Raw genomic sequence first — 19254 nt, 5'->3', positions numbered from 1 at the left:
AACATGGTTGTCACCACAAAGATAAACACTCTTGTTGATGATAATATGTCATGGGGATCACTTGGATTCATATTGCATGACACATTTAGGCATAAAACTGTCATTGATGTACCAAATTCATGGGTTCCTTGAGAGGGGCATTGTTCATGGGGGCTAACTTGTAGGCTCCATATCTATAAGCAAAAGTTGAAAACATATGGCCCCAGCTAGTTGGGCTAAATTTCCTTCTTTGACTAGGTGACACATTTACATTCATTTGGATTTGCAAAGAATGAGATTACCTACCTTAAAGTTATTAGAAAGAAAATTTTGATTATATTTCCTAGAGAGTGCTTTCTAATAAGTTCAAAGGTGTAGAGTATGTTCATCCAACATTTTTAACTAATGGGAATGATTCAAACTATTAGTGTCATCACTGATCACTCCTTTAAGGGAGACACATAATGATGGTATCTCTAGTTTAGGGGCATGATATCATCGGTTCTATATACTAGGCTATAAGGAGTAGATCATGTATCTATAGAGACACTAGTGCAATAAGCCCAAAAAGCATAGGTTAATTGGGTATGCCAATCTCTCCCATTCTTAGTTACAAATGTTTGCAATATTTTCTCAATGGTCTTGTGAGAGGCTTCTACCTAATTGTTGGATTGAAAATAATAAGGTATAGAGAAGTGATGTAGGACATAGAATATTTCTATAACTATTTTACCTCATTTTAAAAATATGTCCCATTATTTGAGACAATATTGGAAGATAAATCAAAATGAAATTAGGTATTGTCTAGTAGGAATTGATAGATCATTTTAGTGATGGTAGACCTTAATTGGCCCCCTTCCACCCACTTACTAAAATACTATGAGGTCGTGATGATAAAAATATGGCCTTTAAATAGTGGCAGAGATATTTTTCCAATTATATCTAAACCTCATGTCTAGAAGGGCCATGGAGAGTTTTGAGCCTAGTGAGCCTGTCCAAGAGCTTAAATTAAATTTCTATGTTGTTTTCATTGTGAGTACTCTTGATAAATGAAAAGGATTATTTCTCCACCATTTTCTAATAGTATTGCACATGAATTAGTTTTTGAACTAGGGCCTTACCACTTATATGTCCTCTAGTGGGGTCTGAATGAGCCTCTCAAAAAATGAGTGGTATCTCACCCTTGGTTAAGTATCATTGGAGGAGACCATTATAGGATCTCTGATACAAGACATTTGACAAGACAAGATAGCAACCAAAGAGTTTTCTTATCCTAATATAAGAATTTTCATCAACTCTATCAAGGAATTTTTTTCTCTTTAGATACCCATAGATGCTAACAAACCATTCTTCTATATCTACATGTACACAAATGGGATCACCAAGGCTTGGCAATTCTGATACTACATGAGATCTCAACACTTGTAGCACAAATTGATATACATTGGTGATGATTTTGGGTCAAACCAAAGAGGCTACACTAGCCTTTGCATATGCATACCAATTTTCTCTCCTTGAAATACTATCTATGGTGTAGTAATAGAATTGATTAAGATCAATGCTAATTCTATATACTAAGACAACCTAGATCGGTTCCCCTTATACATTTTTGTTATTGGATTCACTATCAACATACAATTTCTATGTATATGAAGGCTTTTAATCTCTATAGGAATCATGACATGTACCCACATGATTAGGGCTTTGTACTCAATGATATAATTTGTCTAGTGGAATTCTAGGTAAAAGGAACGAGAAATCAATTTTCCTTCAAGGGATATCAAAATAACTCCCACTTCATAACCCATTCATCACCTCGACCCATCAAAGTAAATATCCCAAATGAGGTCACACACTACCTAAAAAGGGTTTAGCAACTATTGATGTTCTTGGATCATCTCTCAATAGTAGGTTAGTGCTTCACCACCACTCAATTGATAATATTAATAGTAATATTAATATCTTCATCTTTTAGCTAGGTAAGTTTCAAAACTAATCCATCTTTCCCCCCTTCTCCAAACAAGCCCTAGAAATTTGAAAAATATTAGCAATAATAGGGTGGGGATTCAATAGGGTATAGGGGCTAACTTGAACACTAACACTTTTGTCATCCTTCCTAAAACTAAAAACATCCCTATGAACATAAAATCTCTTAAGTTCTCTTATTTCCATTTTATAAAACTGTACCAGGTATGCCAAAATGCCTTTATAACTATACTTGCAACCAGCTAAGGGGTCAAAACGTTTATGCTTATTAATTATATTGTACCAAAAGATCATTTCACACCCTTTCCATTCAAAGTTTTCACCTCCAATCTTGTCTTCAAGAGCCTCAACCATGTTAAAGTTAGTGCCAGTGATCTATGGAATTCTATTTAATTGAAACATCCATTTCCACAATTCAATTTCATCTCTATGATCATTTCCAACATCCACATTGGAGATATCTATCTCTTTATCATCAATTTTATGTGTGTTCCAAACTAGTCAATGTAAAGGGGAACAATTCCAATTTGGAATGTGTTTGGTTCATTTAGGCCCTACTAAATTAGCATCCCCTCCCTATCCCTTCTGGTGAGAAGAAATGAATTCTCTCACATCTTTCCATTTACATTTCAAGCTAATATCCAGAGAGAACCCAAAAACCTTAAACTCTTGGAGCATTAGTACGCCTATTTCTTTTTCATCATATCTTGTCCTTAGATATTATTGTTGAGTGCACAATTTAATGAGCTACTATGATTTAAGGGTGCAAAATGTGGGGAATTTAAGGGTGCATGCCAAGTGTTTAATAAAATGTGTTAAAGAGAAGTGTTTCCACAATATTTCCAAACCAGACATATCCATTCAAACTAGAGATGTCACTTTAGGGAAACATCCATCTAATTTATCTACTCTCGTATGGGATAGCGAAAGCCTGACATTTTAAACAAAAGTATTTTGAGCCATTTCTTATAGTTCTGAGTCCTATTTTAATGAAGCATTACCTAGAATTCACTGTTAATGGAAGTTATAAAATTAGGAGCATTTGGAAAAATAAGGTCTATAACTTCTTCTTTGTGAATGCATTTATCTATTTATGGACGTAGTCTTTGGTAGAATCATTTAGTAAACATCAAATTTTAGATCTTTTAACAAGAAAGAGAGAAAAATATTGATTCCTTCAAAATTTATACTCAATCATAGTTGTGACCTCCCACTACTAACACACTCACAACATACTCAGATTGGTGGCAGATGGAATATCATTTAGAAAGAGCTTTTGTTAATCATAATATTTTCAAAGAGGGCAGAGCCAACGTTAAAAACTTAGGAAGAAATGATAGAGTGATCTCAAAAGCCTTTTATCATGCTTCAAAAACATCATTTTCTATTTGTTAAAGCTGATCACAAGAAAAAATATAGCATAATCAAGCAATGGGGGACTAAGGCTCCAACTTTGAGCCATCCTCATAATAAGCTAAACATACTTTTACTTAGTACACTCCCAAGAGTCTATATATCATACTAAAAGTAGATAACTCAAATTTGTTACCATACTGATATTGATAGATAAAAAGTAGCATGTTTTAAGAGCAAGTGGAGTGGGCCAAATATGTGAGAGAGCCAACTAGTGGAGCATTGATATAGGTAGAAGGTTCAAACTATTCATAATAATTTTTGTCATAAAAAAAGTGATCATTGCAATCTGGCCACCCACAATTGCTCCAATTAGAAGATTTGGATAGGGGGAATTGCCATTCAGGGCTTGGAAGCCTATGCTACACCCAATGGCTTGTGGGTGTTGAGAAACTGAAGGCAAAGATGAGCCTCTATGGTGAACTCTCTCTAGGTACTTTGATACATACCCAACCATGTATGAGATCTTCATGGGATTCGAACCTAGGATGTAGTCCACCTACCCAAAATATAGAAACAATGTCAGTCAAAATTCCTTTAGAATAAGATCTAAAAAGTAGGGGCCACTTGAATGTTTAGAAAACAAGGATAAAAGGGGAAAAAAAGCCCTTTTTGCACCTTTTTTTTACTATTAGTCCCATCATTATAGTTTTGACATCTAGTCAGTGAGTGTTTTTCATACCTGGCACTTTACTATTGCTCTAAGCTTGCAAGGAGTCACTGCCACCCCTCCACAAGACACAAGATGTTTGGAGGTGGTGAGGTATTTTGCATAGGTTAGAATTATGAAAGATGTAGATGTAACATTGGCTCTGCCCTCTTTATTTGTGTTGGCCAAGTTATTGAGAGGAGAAATAAGACCTCTCCCTATTGTTCTTCATCTATTTTGGTCCCTCTATAGGTGTATTTTGGTCTTGTCCATCAACCAATAACTGGAAAACACAAAATGTTTCCATGTTTCATATTCTTATCAGTGTAATTGTTGAACCATATTTCATATTCTTATCAGTGTAATTGTTGAATCTTTGAGCTAGTTTTAGACTTGTGCATTCTTGTAAAGAATTTATTTGTGCTATAATAAATAAATGTTAGGCCAATATATTTTCTTCTTTATCACAGTTATCTTTTTGCTTAGTTTAAATCCCAATTATTAGACATTTGTCCACATTGGAGTTAGTTTGGCATAGAAACTTGAATACTTTATTATAGATATTCCTACACATGAATCCTCTAAAAAATCAAAAAACAATCAAACAATAAAAATAAATTAATCACTACATACCAAGGAAGTCTAAATATTTGAGTGCACTTTGGCTAGAGTTCACTACATACCTTGCATTTGTTTAGTATAAACCTCGGGTTCATATTGATGTCTGTGTTGGTCTCTGTTACAAAAAATGAGACAGTAGAGCACTGCTAGTGTTATGATGGGAAAAATGCATTTTTCATTATGATAGGCTATTTCTAGGTCATCTGTGTTGTCTCTTGCTATTGTCAAGTAGTCTTTGTTTTCCTCGAGGCTAAAACTTAAAACTATGTTAAGAACACTAACACGTTATTATTATAATATATTAGAACACTAACACTACCAAATTTTTCTTTTCATGTATTATTTATAATAACTTATAACTGAAACATTGTCCTAATGACATTTTGGGAAAATTGTGTACAAAAGTTTTGAAATTGATAATGAGATGCAAAGTTGAAATATTAGTTCCTTTCAAGTATCTATTCTAAAGACCGCCTATACAAATCAAGAGTCAACTTCAACATCCGCTTATTTAGAAGCCACCTCCTCACTAGAAGTCAACTATGTAGAACCTAGTGTAGACACCTAAATTTGATTACACTATTTTAGTAATCCTATTTAGTTATCTAAAAAGGGCATTATTAATTAAATTTATATTTAATTAATCCTTTGTCATCCCCTAGTGGATTAATTTAATTAATCATCTATAGTCCTAATTGATAAATCAAATAATCTATTATTTATCAATTAAATCCTATTTTTCTATCTAATTCCAAAAATCCCCATTTATTAAATAAATCTATTTGATAAATGAAATCCTCAAATTCAAAAACCCCTAACCTATCTCTAATCCTCCATTTAGCCTAATCCACCCCATCCACCCATACTAACCAAGCTTAGCCACTAACTCACCCACCCTCATTAATGCCATCCACTTGCACATCTCTAACATCCCTAATCTAATCCTAAACCCAAGCCTAATCCACCCCCTAATGTTGTCACATTCCTTAAACAAGTTTAAGACATTCCTAATCCAAACCAAAGTCTCCCCTCAAGAAAACCCAACCACTAAGTCATGAGTGCTCTTACAAAACATAAAGACTCTTACAAGCCCACTCATGACTCTTACACCCATCTTCCAAACTCTTCCCTCTTCCACACTCATTCCTCTTACATCCCTCTTACATACTCAACCCCACTCATCATGACTTTAACCAACCCTTTACCCTACCCTCTCACACTCATCCTCCTTGTGACAAGTGTCACCTTCCCATTGGTGCTAAACAAGCACAATCCATGTGCTCCCCTTTGAGTGCATCTTAGCCCTCCTTAAGCCTTCATCCATCCTTGCATCTAAGCACTCCATCCCTCTACCCCTTAGCCTATAAATTGAATCCCATCCCAAGCCATTTCATCAACAATCTTTGAGCTAAAGTTACCATGCTATTTTGAAAACCAAAGTCATCAATATTACCCTTATAATGCCAAATTGAGAGCTCACAAAGCTACCAATTTGCCATTACCCATCTCCATTGAAGCAACTTTTGAGCATCTTGAACATACATCCACAGAAAAAGGACACATCTACAGAATCAAGAAAGCATGGATTGTTTTCTCTTGTGAGGTTTGCACTTCTTGTTTGCTTTCTTTGTCTAAGCTTATATGTGAATTTAGTTTTTGGTTTGTGAATGTTTACTTTATTTTTTAATGTTCTTTGCACACTGATTCTGGTTCTACATTTTGGCACGCCCAGTGGGACCCCACTATGGGTCATTTAATCATCTATTTTCATCTATATGTCATTTTTCTAACCATCTAATGTTTGTTGTTGTTTGAGTGTGCTGTGAGGGTGTTTTGCTTGGTTTTGCAGGTTAAAGAATGCACTTAGGAAGAAGAAATACCATCTTAAAAAAATATTAAAAAAATCGCATTTTTCAGCTTTTTTGGCGCAGTTTTGGCGTCTGCAACCTGTTCTGTTTGCGAAAATTGACGTCTGCAAAAATTCGCGTCTGCACAAATCGACATTTGCAAAAATCCGCATCTGTGGAAATCGACATCTGCAAAAATCTGCGTTTGCGAAAATCGACGTTTGCAAAAATCCGCGTCTGCGAAAATCGACATCTGCGAAAATCCGCATCTGTGAAAATCGTCGTCTGCGCAAATCAACGTCTCTACTTGTCACCTGTGTTCTGTGCTGCAAATCTATTTTGTCCTCTTCATATTTTGACAGACTGTCTTCTCTGCTTGCTTATGTTCCATTTTAAGCATTTTTACGCGTAGAAAAAACAACAAAAAAGTTAAAAAAAAATTTCCCATAGTTAAGCTCTCATTTTTGAAGATTTTGGCTAACTAACTAAATTGCTTTTTTTTTTGTCTCATTGCAGGTTGGAGCACATATGGAACCACTAACCATGTTTCTTGCAGGTTTTGATGTTGCTAAAAAATGAACTTGAATGTTTAACCATTTGTCTTTGAATGCATGTTGTTAAAAAAAAAAAATGAACTTGAATGGTTAAACACATTTTTCATTGAATGAATGTTGCTCAAAAACACACTCTTGAATGTCATGGATTAAAATCAACTTTCTTTGGAATGCATGCTTAAAACAAAAAAATCCAATCTTGAATGCCAAGGATCAATTAACCATTACAAATCTCTTTTTCACATGCAATCTAGGTAAAGTTTGATTTTTGGACATTTAAGAAACTTTGTTAAGTTAAAATACAAATTTACAAAAATCAATTTGAGTAGTTCCTTGGACTCACCTCTTTTCTAATCACCCATCAAATATTAACCATTGGTTGCAATCTTAGCGACATTTATGGGGATGGGTCTACTTGAAAAAGGTGTTAAATGTTCCACAATCTAACTCACTCACTTGGTATTTGAACGTTTGCTTTAACTTTATCAAAATTCTTAAATGGCCAAAACTCTAGATTAAATCGATCACACTTCAAGTTTGGGCACTAAAATTGAACAACAACTGACGTGGAGAGCCTCCGGGCGCGCGCTTGAAATCGAATCTCACACACTTTTGTTTTGGGCTTAAAATAAACTCACACTCAATCTTGAATGCCTTAAAGAAAATTAATCGATACTTGACGTGGAGGGCCTCCAGGCGCGCGAGTTTGCTTTTGTTGACCCTAACTCTTCTTATTGTTTGCATTCTTCGATCGATTTACTTTTGTTGGCGCTTCAAGTTGGAATTGAACATTGTCTCTTAAACATGAGTGCTTGCAAAGTCTAGATTAGCACAGATAAGAGTCAGTTGGTAAAAGAACAAGCGTATTTTTTAGCCCAAGGTCATCCGAGTCTTCTCTCCCCTTGTCGTCTTTCGAGGCCATCTTGGGTGCATAAGATTAGGATCCAAAACCTTGTTTCTTTTTAGGAGGCCTGCTTGGGGAATTCATCACCCCTTGGATGACCTCAACTCCAGCGCTTCGGCGGAGTATAAGAATCGGGAGGTGAATCGAAAGACACCTCTCTTGGGATCAAGATTTTGCATTCAGGCTAAGCCTCAAGGAACTTTATACCTTTGAGAAGTGACAGAGGAGAAGTGGGTTACCACTCCTCTCGGCTGTGTGACATCCTTTTGGTCTCATCTACGGATTTGGGCCTCACGTACCTTGCGTATATCGAGGACTCCCTAGCTAAACCAATTGTCAGCCTTGCAGAAAACCATCTAGGATGTTAATGTGTTTGGAGTGATTGATCGAAACATTTGTAGAACATACACACTCCTTGGCACAAGTATCACATTCTGAGAACCACAAACTTCTATCTGGGTGTTCCTATCTATTGCTTGTTTTTATTTTACTTGTTGAATGAATGTTTGCCAAACTTGGTCAATCCTAGCTTAGGGCACACTTAGCGTAGTCACTGCCTATTTTGAAAGTTGAACAAGTTGAAGCAAAACAACTGAGATTTTTCCCAAAGCCAAGCAAATTCAAGAATTTATGTTGGAACAACCCAAACCCAAACAGAAGTTTCACAAGGTCAAACTCAAGCCATCTACTTTCAGCCAAGAGAAAAGAAATAACACCAAGCCCACGAATTGCCAAACTCCACAAAGCAGAGGACAAAGCTACCGACGAAGCACTTCAAGAGGCCTGGTTAGAGCGCACCATCAAATTTAGCCAACATCCAGGAATTAATCCTGCTTATGCCTTACCAACTAGGCATGATTTCTATGATTAGACACCCTTGTTTCTCCACATCTTCTTGGATAAGCTTCACTTTAGAGTCATCTTTGTAGAAAAGCCAGCCATCTTAGGTTATCCCCTTAAGCATTATTAGCTCATCCATCTCATTTAGAATCATACCATCTAGCTAGTAATCGAAAATCTGCACATCTAAGCTTTCAAAATTGTTGTCACCTTGCTAAAAGTTTGCCATTCCTAAAATCTTCCAAATCCACCAATCTCACCAAGGTTATCCCTTTGACAGAGCTTTGTCTAAGGTAATCTAGCTTTGTCACTTGTTATCCCTCATCACCTTGAGCTAAAGGTTGGGATTCACAAGTGGTCAATCTCGTGTTCTTCCTAAACGATCATCAGTCTATCCTTAAGTTGACACAATCACCACCAAGCTTGCACATAGGAAAGCAGACCTTTTGTGCTTTGACAACATATCTTTGAAGTTAGAATCCCCAACCCGATCCTCCTTAGGTTTTGTCATATAGCTTTGCCTCAACCTAGGAAATCATTTGCATAGAAAAGCCTTCCCCCTTTTGCATCCATCAGCATTATTGCATCTCATCCCTAGGAGCATTTTTCATGCCACCTGTCACTCGCTTAGCCAAGAAGAAAGAAACAATGGAGCCCTATCATTTGGATCGAACAGCCTCACCCCCCTTGAGCACTCAGCCATCCTTTAGCCCAGAGCAAGCTATGCCATCACCTAATAACATTGAAGCTTTCATGAACCAACCAGGAAATGCAGTATTGGTAAACGCCATTATAGACAAAAACAAAGAGATAATCATGGCTAATTTTCGAAGGGACAATGTAGGAACCTTTGACTTTGGAAGACCCCCTCCATTATCAGATCCATCTCACCCATTGTTTGGGCAGCTACCACCACCCATAGGCTCTTATGATCCAAATTATCCTCAATATATTCCAAAAGAAGAGCCTCCAGCCAATCCATATGACCCAACAGACCCAAACATACCATCATCCACCCAAGTTGAAATCTCCATGCCGCAAGCCAACCCAGCCACCACCACTCCATCCTTGGTTCATACCTCTCCGCTCCAAACCCCCTTTACTCAAATTACCTCACTGTTCACCCCCTTCACTATTGCTGCTACTCCCACACCTAGCCTTTCGAATCCACCCATCTCCCAAATTAGTGCTAGCATCTTTGGCCAACCTCAGCAATATACAACAGGGATGCCACCCATGGGGCCAAGTAATCAACCTTTCATCGCCCCCAGCTTGTTCACCATAGCCCAAAGCACAATCCCATCATTTCCATTAGGTCTTGGGAGCTCAATACCACCAGCCACAAATCCACAAGCTACTACCTTCACTCCACAAAGCTATCAAAACCCACAAGCTACTGCCAATCTTCTACCAAGCTCCCAAGTGACCCCAGCTCCCACCACCACTCTACCAAGCTTCCAAATCTAGCCACAAAGCTATCAAACCCCATCAGTTCCATTCCCAAGCTTTCAATTCCCACCACCTCCACCACCAACTAATCCATTACCTCCAATTACCAACTACTTTTCAATGCCACTTCTAGGAGGTAATCCACCACCCCAGCCAACCGCCAATTATTTGCAGATGCCATCCCAAATGGGGGCACAACCCACATATATTGGTCAAACCCCACAAGCCCTCCGATCCTTTCCCCAAGCCTCACAACCATCTTATACCTTACCTCCACAAAGAAATCCATTTACCCCACAGCCAGCTTATGTTCCTCAATCCCAACCTCAAATCCCATATCAACAGCAAGCCTCGCAGCACATGCAGCAATATGCGCCACCTCCCCCTCAACAACCCGTCATCCACCATGCAGCTGCCCAAACAATGTACAATCCCTATCAGAAAATCCCTCATAACCATCCATATTCAATGGCCCCATCTAGCACATACCTACCTCAAGGCACTCCTACATTGGGGGCACCCCAACCATCACCTATCAATTCAGAGTGGGAGCAAATGAATACAGCTCTGAAAGCCATCCAAGAAGGGAATGATCCAAAGACATTCAAGTTTGAGAATGTGTGTCCTTACCCATTTGACAGAGCCATTACCACGACACCATTTCCCAAACACTTTGAGGTACCTAAATTTGACAAATTTAGAGGAAAAGGAGACCCTGTCACACATATCAAAGAATTTTACATGCATTGCCAGGACGTGGCATACAATGATGTCTTCCTCTTGCGCCTTTTTCCCAAAAGCTTGGCTGGACCAGCTCTTGAATGGTTTTATAGAATCCCCTATGGCACAATTAAAAACTTTACTGAATTATCTGAGGCATTTGTAGCCCAATATGCCCATCTTGTTGAAACAGAGCTATCAATAGTTGATCTTGTCCACACCAAGCAAAAAGGTGGAGAAAGCCTTGCCGAATACCTGAAAAGATGGCAAACCCTTACCACCCGCATATCCTGCACCTTGCCAGAACGCCATGTGGTGAAAATGTTTATTGATAATGCACATCCCAGCTTGGCTCACCACATGACCATGAACTGTTTGCAGACCTATAAGGATATCAAAGAGAAAGGAATGATCCTTGAGCAAGGACTCATCAAAGATGGTGTGGTAAAGATTTACAAAGAGGCCAACCAAAATCAATCACATTCCAATGACAAGTCTAGGTATTGGAACAAAAACAAGCATGTTGCAACAGATGGGGTTACTGACACCAGACATGTGAATATCATTGGTCCTTCGCAAAACCAGTCTAACCCACCATATCAAACAAACAACCAACAAGCTACCAATTACCAACAACGAAATAACCAAAGCTATCAAAACCACAATACAAGACCCAACTTTCAAGGGTCTAACAATCAAGCTAATGCCATCAATGTAGCTGCAGGGCAAAAGCCCAGATTCCAACCTGCACCTAGAAACTATACACCCCTTGGTGAGCCATTGGATGTTATTTTTGAGAAATTGGCTAAGGAAAACCTCATCAAATTTCCTCCTACCCAGCAAATTGATCCAAGCCAATCCAAAGCTGCATGGTACAAGGACAATGAGTATTGCAAGTTCCATAGGGTAAACGGTCAGACCACCCTCAGATGCATGAAACTAAAAGACTATGTGCAAGACCTCATTGATCGGAAGGAAATCACTGTTGGTGCCCAAAACTCTCCCAATGCAGGCTTACAGATTTATCAAAATGCTTTTCCTCCACACAACAACCAAAATCCTGGAAAAGCACCTATCCAAAACAACACCAACAACCGCCAGCCAAACCAACAGCATGGGAAGAACAATGACCACACTTCATCCTATATAGACTATGGTAGCCTTATAGGTTGTATATCTGAGAAAGAGCCTTCTGTCAATGTTATCAATATTTGAGGACCAGACAAATGAGTGTGCGGTCACCACTCGAAGAGCGCAATTTAACATCGCAGGCCCACCAGTTTCATCGACACCATCAGCTCCATCAAAAAGCTGGTACAATATCTTGGAACACCTTGGGAACATGCCAGCCCAAATATCCATTTTAGACCTTCTCTGCACTAGTCCTGTGTACAAAGACATCCTTGACAGTGCTCTCATAGAATCCCGTGTCCCTTCTGATATCAATGCTACTGATTTTCGTAATCTTGTTGGACACCTTTCATCCTCATGTGCCCTATCTTTCAAACCCACCGACATACCCACGATTGAGCCAGATCACACCCTTCCGCTTCGCATAGCCATCATGGTATCCAATTTTTCCGTGAAAAGAGTAATGATAGATAATGGATCAGCCTTGAACATTTACACCCTAAAATTCATAAAACAAGCTGGGTATACTGAGGCAGATATGATCAATGAGGTTATCACCATCAAAGCTTATGACAACTTGGAAAGGACCACAGAAGGGACTATTTTGCTACCAATCAAGGTTGGGCCAGTCATTCAAGAGACAGTTTTCCATGTTATTGATCTAAACCTACCATTTAACATCCTCCTTAGTCGCCCATGGATTCATGCTAAGAAGGCCATTCCATCCACCTACCATCAGTGCATCAAATTTTTGCATCAAGGCACTGAGGTAACCATCCATGTCGATCCAGAACCCTTTGCTTACTGCAATGCAGTTGAAGCTTCATATACAAACCATTGCCCTGGAATAGACATCGGCACAGCCATCGCCAGCTCATCCCACACTTGTAATGACGCAGAAACCATCCTTGCCTCCACCCTATCTACTGTAAAGATCAACAACAAAGGATGTGGAGAATATAGTCTATCAGATGCATTTTCTGTCAGAGCAATCCCACTTGATCCACATACCCATGGACGGCCAACATATCACAAAGCTAAGGAGATTCCACCTCCTCGATACAAACAGTTTGGCCCAACCACCTTTGTGTCCTCAAAAACCCCTCTTCATGAGGAGCTCACTCCAAATATCAACAATTGGCTACATAAGGATGCACCTCCAAGAAATCAAGCACGCCTTGATCACTTCAGCCAGAAGTATCCCCAACAACATAAGCTCGTCACTAAAAAATGGAACTATCAAGGAGGTGGACTAGGACCAGAAGAAAGGGGCATGCAATGTCCCATCGAAGCACATGATTGGGAAATAAAGTCAGGTCTTGGCTTTGGCATACCCACAACTGGGGGCACCAACGAGAATGGTCACGCTTTTTCGAACATCCACCGTGACCTTGTCGAAATTGAAGACATTCCTGAGGAAGTTGAAAAGAGAGCCTACGACGATATCCCAGACCAAATCTTCCTAGGAGACTCTGTTCTCCGAGAACTATCCATCCATCTCATTGACCTACCACTTGCTCATCCACAACTCATAGATTGGGACCAACCAAGTGTCATACATATTGATGAGTTCGCATCAGAGGAAGTGCTTCTAAGATTCATGGGAGCTGAAACTCCTCATAAGAAGACAAAGCCAGATTCTTCCTACATCTACAAGCTAGATCCCAAGGGGTATTTTGGAGAAAATCCCCAACCTAGTTTCGATACACCCAAAACTGGAACTAAGGTAAATCTGGGACTAGCTAAGGCAGTGAAGAGAACCCCTCGGTAAGAAAATCCAAAGCCACAAGCAGAACATGAGGATTTAGTATTGCTTCCTCAAGATAATCGACTAGAGGTGTCTTCTATTCTAATAGAGGATACTAGAGAAGTCAACATTGGTTCTTCAGAGATCCCTAGAATTGTTCACATTGCTGCATCCCTATCACAAGACCAAGCTGACCTCCTCTTTGAGGTTTTACGAGAGAACATTGGCCGATTTGCATGGTCATATCAGGACATGCCAGGACTCGATCCAAAGCTTGTAGTTCATCATCTTGCAGTCGATCCAAAGATCAAGCCCGTCAGACAAAAGCTTAGGAAAATGCACCCCAAGGTGGCATTACTAGTCAAAGCTGAACTAGAAAGAATGTTAGCTGCTAAGGTTATCTGACCTATCGACTACTCAGAATGGATCTCCAACATGGTCCCTATCACTAAGCCTTCCAGTGACATCAAAATCTGTACTGATTTTAGAGATCTTAACAAAGCTTGTCCAAAGGATGATTTTCCCTTGCCCAACATAGATATGATTGTAGATCTTACAGCTGGACATGAAATCCTGTCCCTTATGGATGGATTTTCTGGGTATAATCAGATCAAGATTGCAGAAGAGGATCAGCATAAGACAACATTCACTACCCCCTAGGGAACCTTTTGTTACACCATGATGCATTTTGGCCTAAAGAATGCTGGGGCTACCTATCAAAGAGCTATGAAAGCCATTTTCCATGATCTTATCCATAGCATTTTGGAAGATTATGTGGATGATATCTTGGTCAAATCTCACACCTTCATGGATCATCTTGCTGACCTAGAAAAAGTCTTTGATAGGTTGGCCCAATATTATCTCATGCTAAATCCCAAGAAGTGTGTCTTTGGGGTCACATCTGGCAAGCTTCTAGGCTTCATAGTTTCTAAACGGGGTATAGAGATCGACCCCAAAAAGGTCAAGGCTATCTTAGACATGCCTCCTCCCCAGACACTGCGACAGCTTCGCTCTCTTCAGGGAAAACTTCAATCTGTCCGACGCTTCATCTCCCAACTTGCAGATAAGTGTACACCATTTTCACACTTGCTAAAGAAGAATGAGAACTTCAAGTGGGATCTTTTATGTCAGCGCAGCTTTGATCAGCTCAAGCAGTATCTCACCAATCCCCCTATCTTGGTTCCACCAGTTCCTGGTCGTCCCTTGATCTTGTATATATCAGCAACACCTACTGCTCTAGGGGCACTTCTAGCACAACATGATGATTATAGCAGAGAGAGAGCCATCTACTATATCAGTAGAACCCTAGTTGGTTATGAACTCAATTACACTCCTATGGAAAAAGATTGTTTGGCAGTTGTTTTCTCAACTCAAAAGCTTCGCCACTACATGCTAAGTCATACCATCCAACTAGTCTCCAAGATTGACCCTCTCAAGTATATGCTCTCTAGAACAGCACTTACAGGCCGTTTGGCCAAATGGGTTATTCTACTAAGTGAGTTTGACATCCAGTATGTGGACAGAAAGGCAATCAAAGGGCAAGCTATAGCAGATCACCTAGCTGATGCACCTCTAGTAGATGCATATCCTTTGCTCATAGAATTTTCAGATGAGCATATCTGCCTAATTGAAGAACAGCCCCCATGGAAGCTTTATTTTGATGGCTCATACACCTCTCATGGATCAGGGGTAGCAATATTATTAGTTACACCTCAAGGAGATTACATTCCAAAAGCCTTCAAGCTACAATTCCCTAGCACCAACAATATAGCAGAATATGAAGCTCTTGTAGCAGGATTAAAGATAGTTGCAGAATGGAATATCACTGAGTTACAAGTCTTTGGTGATTCCCAACTCATTATCAAACAAGTCTTAAATGAATATCAAACCAAAGATGAAAAGCTATTACCCTACAAAGAGCTAGTTGATCAGCTGACCCAGCATTTTACAAAGCTTCAGTTTACACAAGTGCCTCGAATGCAGAACAAGGTAGCAGATGCCATGGCCACTATCGGCTCGCTCTTGGAAATTCTCCAAGAAGCTACGCAGTATGAGTTTTTAGTTGAGCAGCTCCTCACACCTGCCTATGCGAATGAGGATTCAAACCGTGTTTGTATCTTGGTTGGTCCCCAATCCCCTTGGTACCATGAAATTCGCACTTACCTTAACGATGGTATCATATCCCCTCACCTCACACGTACCCAACGCCAGAACCTCATTCGAAAATCATCCCGCTATGTTATCATAGCCAATACCCTATATCGTCGGGGTTATGACAATACTCTCTCTCGATGTTTAGATGAAAATGAGGCCGCGATGGCATTAAAAGAAGTACATTCCAGACTTTGCGATGCCCACACGAGTGGTATTTTCCTAGCACAACAAATCCTTAAAGTAGGCTACTATTGGCCTACCATTGAAGAAGACTCTTATGACTTTGTCAGAAAGTGTCTCCCATGTCAGCAGCATGCAAATCTTGTGCACGCTCCAGCACAGGATCTACAGCCTATTGCACCACCTTGGCCTTTCGCTTGTTGGGGCCTTGATCTAGTTGGAACTATCACCCCTCTCTCATCTAATGAACATAAATGGATAATAACAGCTACAGACTATTTCACTAAGTGGGTGGAAGCAGTCCCCCTAGTCTCAGCTACAAGAGTTCAAGTCTCCAAGTTCATCTTGTACCACATTGTTTGCCACTTCGGCATCCCATCCACCATCTTCACTGACCACGGAGGTAACTTTGAAAAACTCAACATGGAAGAATTATGCACTTCCCTCCTCATCCATCACCGCTTTTCTAGCCCATATTTCCCACAAGGTAACAGCCAGGCAGAGGCAACTAATAAAACCCTCCTCAAAATCCTAAAGAAAGTTGTCAATGATTTCGGTCGTGATTGGCACCTTCAAATAAATCCGGCTCTATGGGCCTATCGAACTTCCTTCCGTACATCCACGGGCACAACTCCATACTCCCTAGTCTATGGTGCCGAAGCGGTATTACCTATAGAAGTTGAACTTCCCTCACTACGCATATCTTTGCGAGGGAAAATCTCAGATGAAGAATACAGAGTAGCTCGACTCACCCAGCTAGATCTCTTAGACGAGAAGAGACAACAAGCCTATGACCATCTCACAGTCTATCAAACTCGTCTCAAAAGGAATTTCAACAAGAAGGTGCTCCCACGACACTTTCATCCAGGTGACATGGTCCTCAAAGAAAATATGAAAGTCCAAGCAGATAGAGAAAAGAAAGGCAAGTTTGAACCTACATGGCTTGGTCCCTATGTGGTTACTGCCTCCTTTGGCTCCGGAGCCTATCAATTATCTACACCAAAAGGAGAACTCTTGAATGATCCCACTAACATCATTCATCTCAAGAAGTTCTATGCTTGAAGATCCTTGGTATACCCAGCTTTTGAAAAATACAAGAAAAAATAGTAAAGAGAAATAAGCATCCAATGGTGAAAACTTGGCAATTCAAGTGCCTTGGATAGGTACCTTGGTGAAAACCTGGTAATTCAGGCACCTTGTGTGCTAAAGACTAATCCATTATCTATCACTATCCTATCCCTCATCCATCCACCCACCATCCCATAAAACACCTGCTTGTTCCCTTGGTGTTCCAATCAAATATCCAAAATCTAATGGAGCTTGTCAATACCTCCTGTACAGCTTGTAAATCTTGTACCAAAGCTTGTATTATACCTTGTAAATCTTGTACCATACCTTGTATATATCCAAATCTTTTCCAAAGCTCGTACCATATTCCAGCTTGTAAATAATCTTGTATCCTATCACATGCACACACAGAATCCCATTTTCCTTAAAATTTTCACAAACCATCTACCTATCCACCTATCAACTATTATAGACACCCCATCCTTCATAAACATTTCCATCTCACAAAAAACCAAAACATGAACAAACTTATACATTTGTAACATATCTTGGTCTGTCAGCTTGTGCATCCTCTTTAGCTTAGTATCATTGTATCTATCCGGCTTTTGTGTTAGTTCATCCTTGGTCAACCTCTTGCACACATCGCACACCTTGGTTAGATATTCCAATGCATCCTTTAGCTAGATCTCCTGTCACCAAAGTGTTATCCTTCTTAGTTCAGCTTGCCAGACACATCACTCATCTCGATCCATCAGCTTAGGTGCTCTCCGATAGGTCCTTGCAGGATATAGCTTTCCTCATGTCTAATCTTGGTCTGTTAGTACCTCGTCCTACCCATCTCGTTGGCAAACAGTTCTCTTTTGGATTTTCACTTTCTTTTGATTTGGGATCTTCCCTTTTGGGTCTTGAAATATCTTTTCCAAGCAATCTCCTTGTTCCCTCCTCAAGGTTGCCATGATCTTCCATATCATGGTATGCTACGAATGGGGCAATTAGAGCGTAAGGTCTTGATCAGGTCTTTTTCTTATTTTCTTTTTCTGCTTGTGGGTTACCTAGTGTCATTTCCACGCTGCTTCCTCTAGGATTCATGTGTGATACTGGGGCAATCCTTGTGTGTTTGTTTTGAGTCAGTTCGTCAGTCCTCTGGACGGTTGGTAAAAAGGCCTTGATGTTCTTGGTAACCCTAGCAATTAACCAACAGTCTTATAGCAAATCTAGTGCTCAACTACATGGTGATACTTCTCTTTGAAGTATCCCCCCGCTCAAAAAGCTTCAATGGATTCCCTTCATCTCCATTATCCCCCCATCCATATCCTACATCTGTCGCTCCTACCCCAGCTTATGCATCAGTATCTCTTTGAATCACTCCTCACGCTTAGCTTTAGGGATCCACAATCCTAGTCTTAGGGATCCACCAATCAAATCAATCCACCAAGCCTCATCTTTCGAGATCCACAATCCTAGTCCTAGGGATCTCCGAAACCCATCTTTCGCCAATCTGACTCTTTGAAATCCTGTTGCATCAGCTTTATCATTCTATCATCCATCTCCCTATCATGGATTCCTTTTATAGCGCTCCGCTCCTCCATCTCCCCCCCCCCAATCCTGGAAAGTCTTAAGCTTGCTTTACTATTGTGCCTCTGATTTCCCTTTATCATTCTCCCATAGTGAGAGTTTGAGCTAATTCAGCCCCTTTGCCAACCTGCGTCTCAGCTCGTCTCAATTTCTTGTACTTTTCAAGAAGTCGTCGACCCTCATTTCTCTCCCCGTCACCTTCTTGAGGGGGCATCATCTAAGTCTAGTCTCTCCTCTTCTTATCCGAGACTGGGGCAACCTTGTTGCTAAAACATCTTCCTCGTGTCATCTTCATTCAAACTTCTTTGAAATAGTGTTGTCTCAACACTATGTCAAAGAGGGGCAAAATGTAGACACCTAAATTTGATTACACTATTTTAGTAATCCTATTTAGTTATCTAAAAAGGGAATTATTAATTAAATTTCTATTTAATTAA

Source organism: Cupressus sempervirens, chromosome 7 (genome assembly GCF_028749045.1).
Source record: "Cupressus sempervirens isolate cs-2001-9-10 chromosome 7, ASM2874904v1, whole genome shotgun sequence".
Classification (NCBI taxonomy): Eukaryota; Viridiplantae; Streptophyta; class Pinopsida; order Cupressales; family Cupressaceae; genus Cupressus; species Cupressus sempervirens.
The sequence above is the reverse complement of the archived record's forward strand: the minus strand, read 5'-3'. Positions refer to the sequence as shown.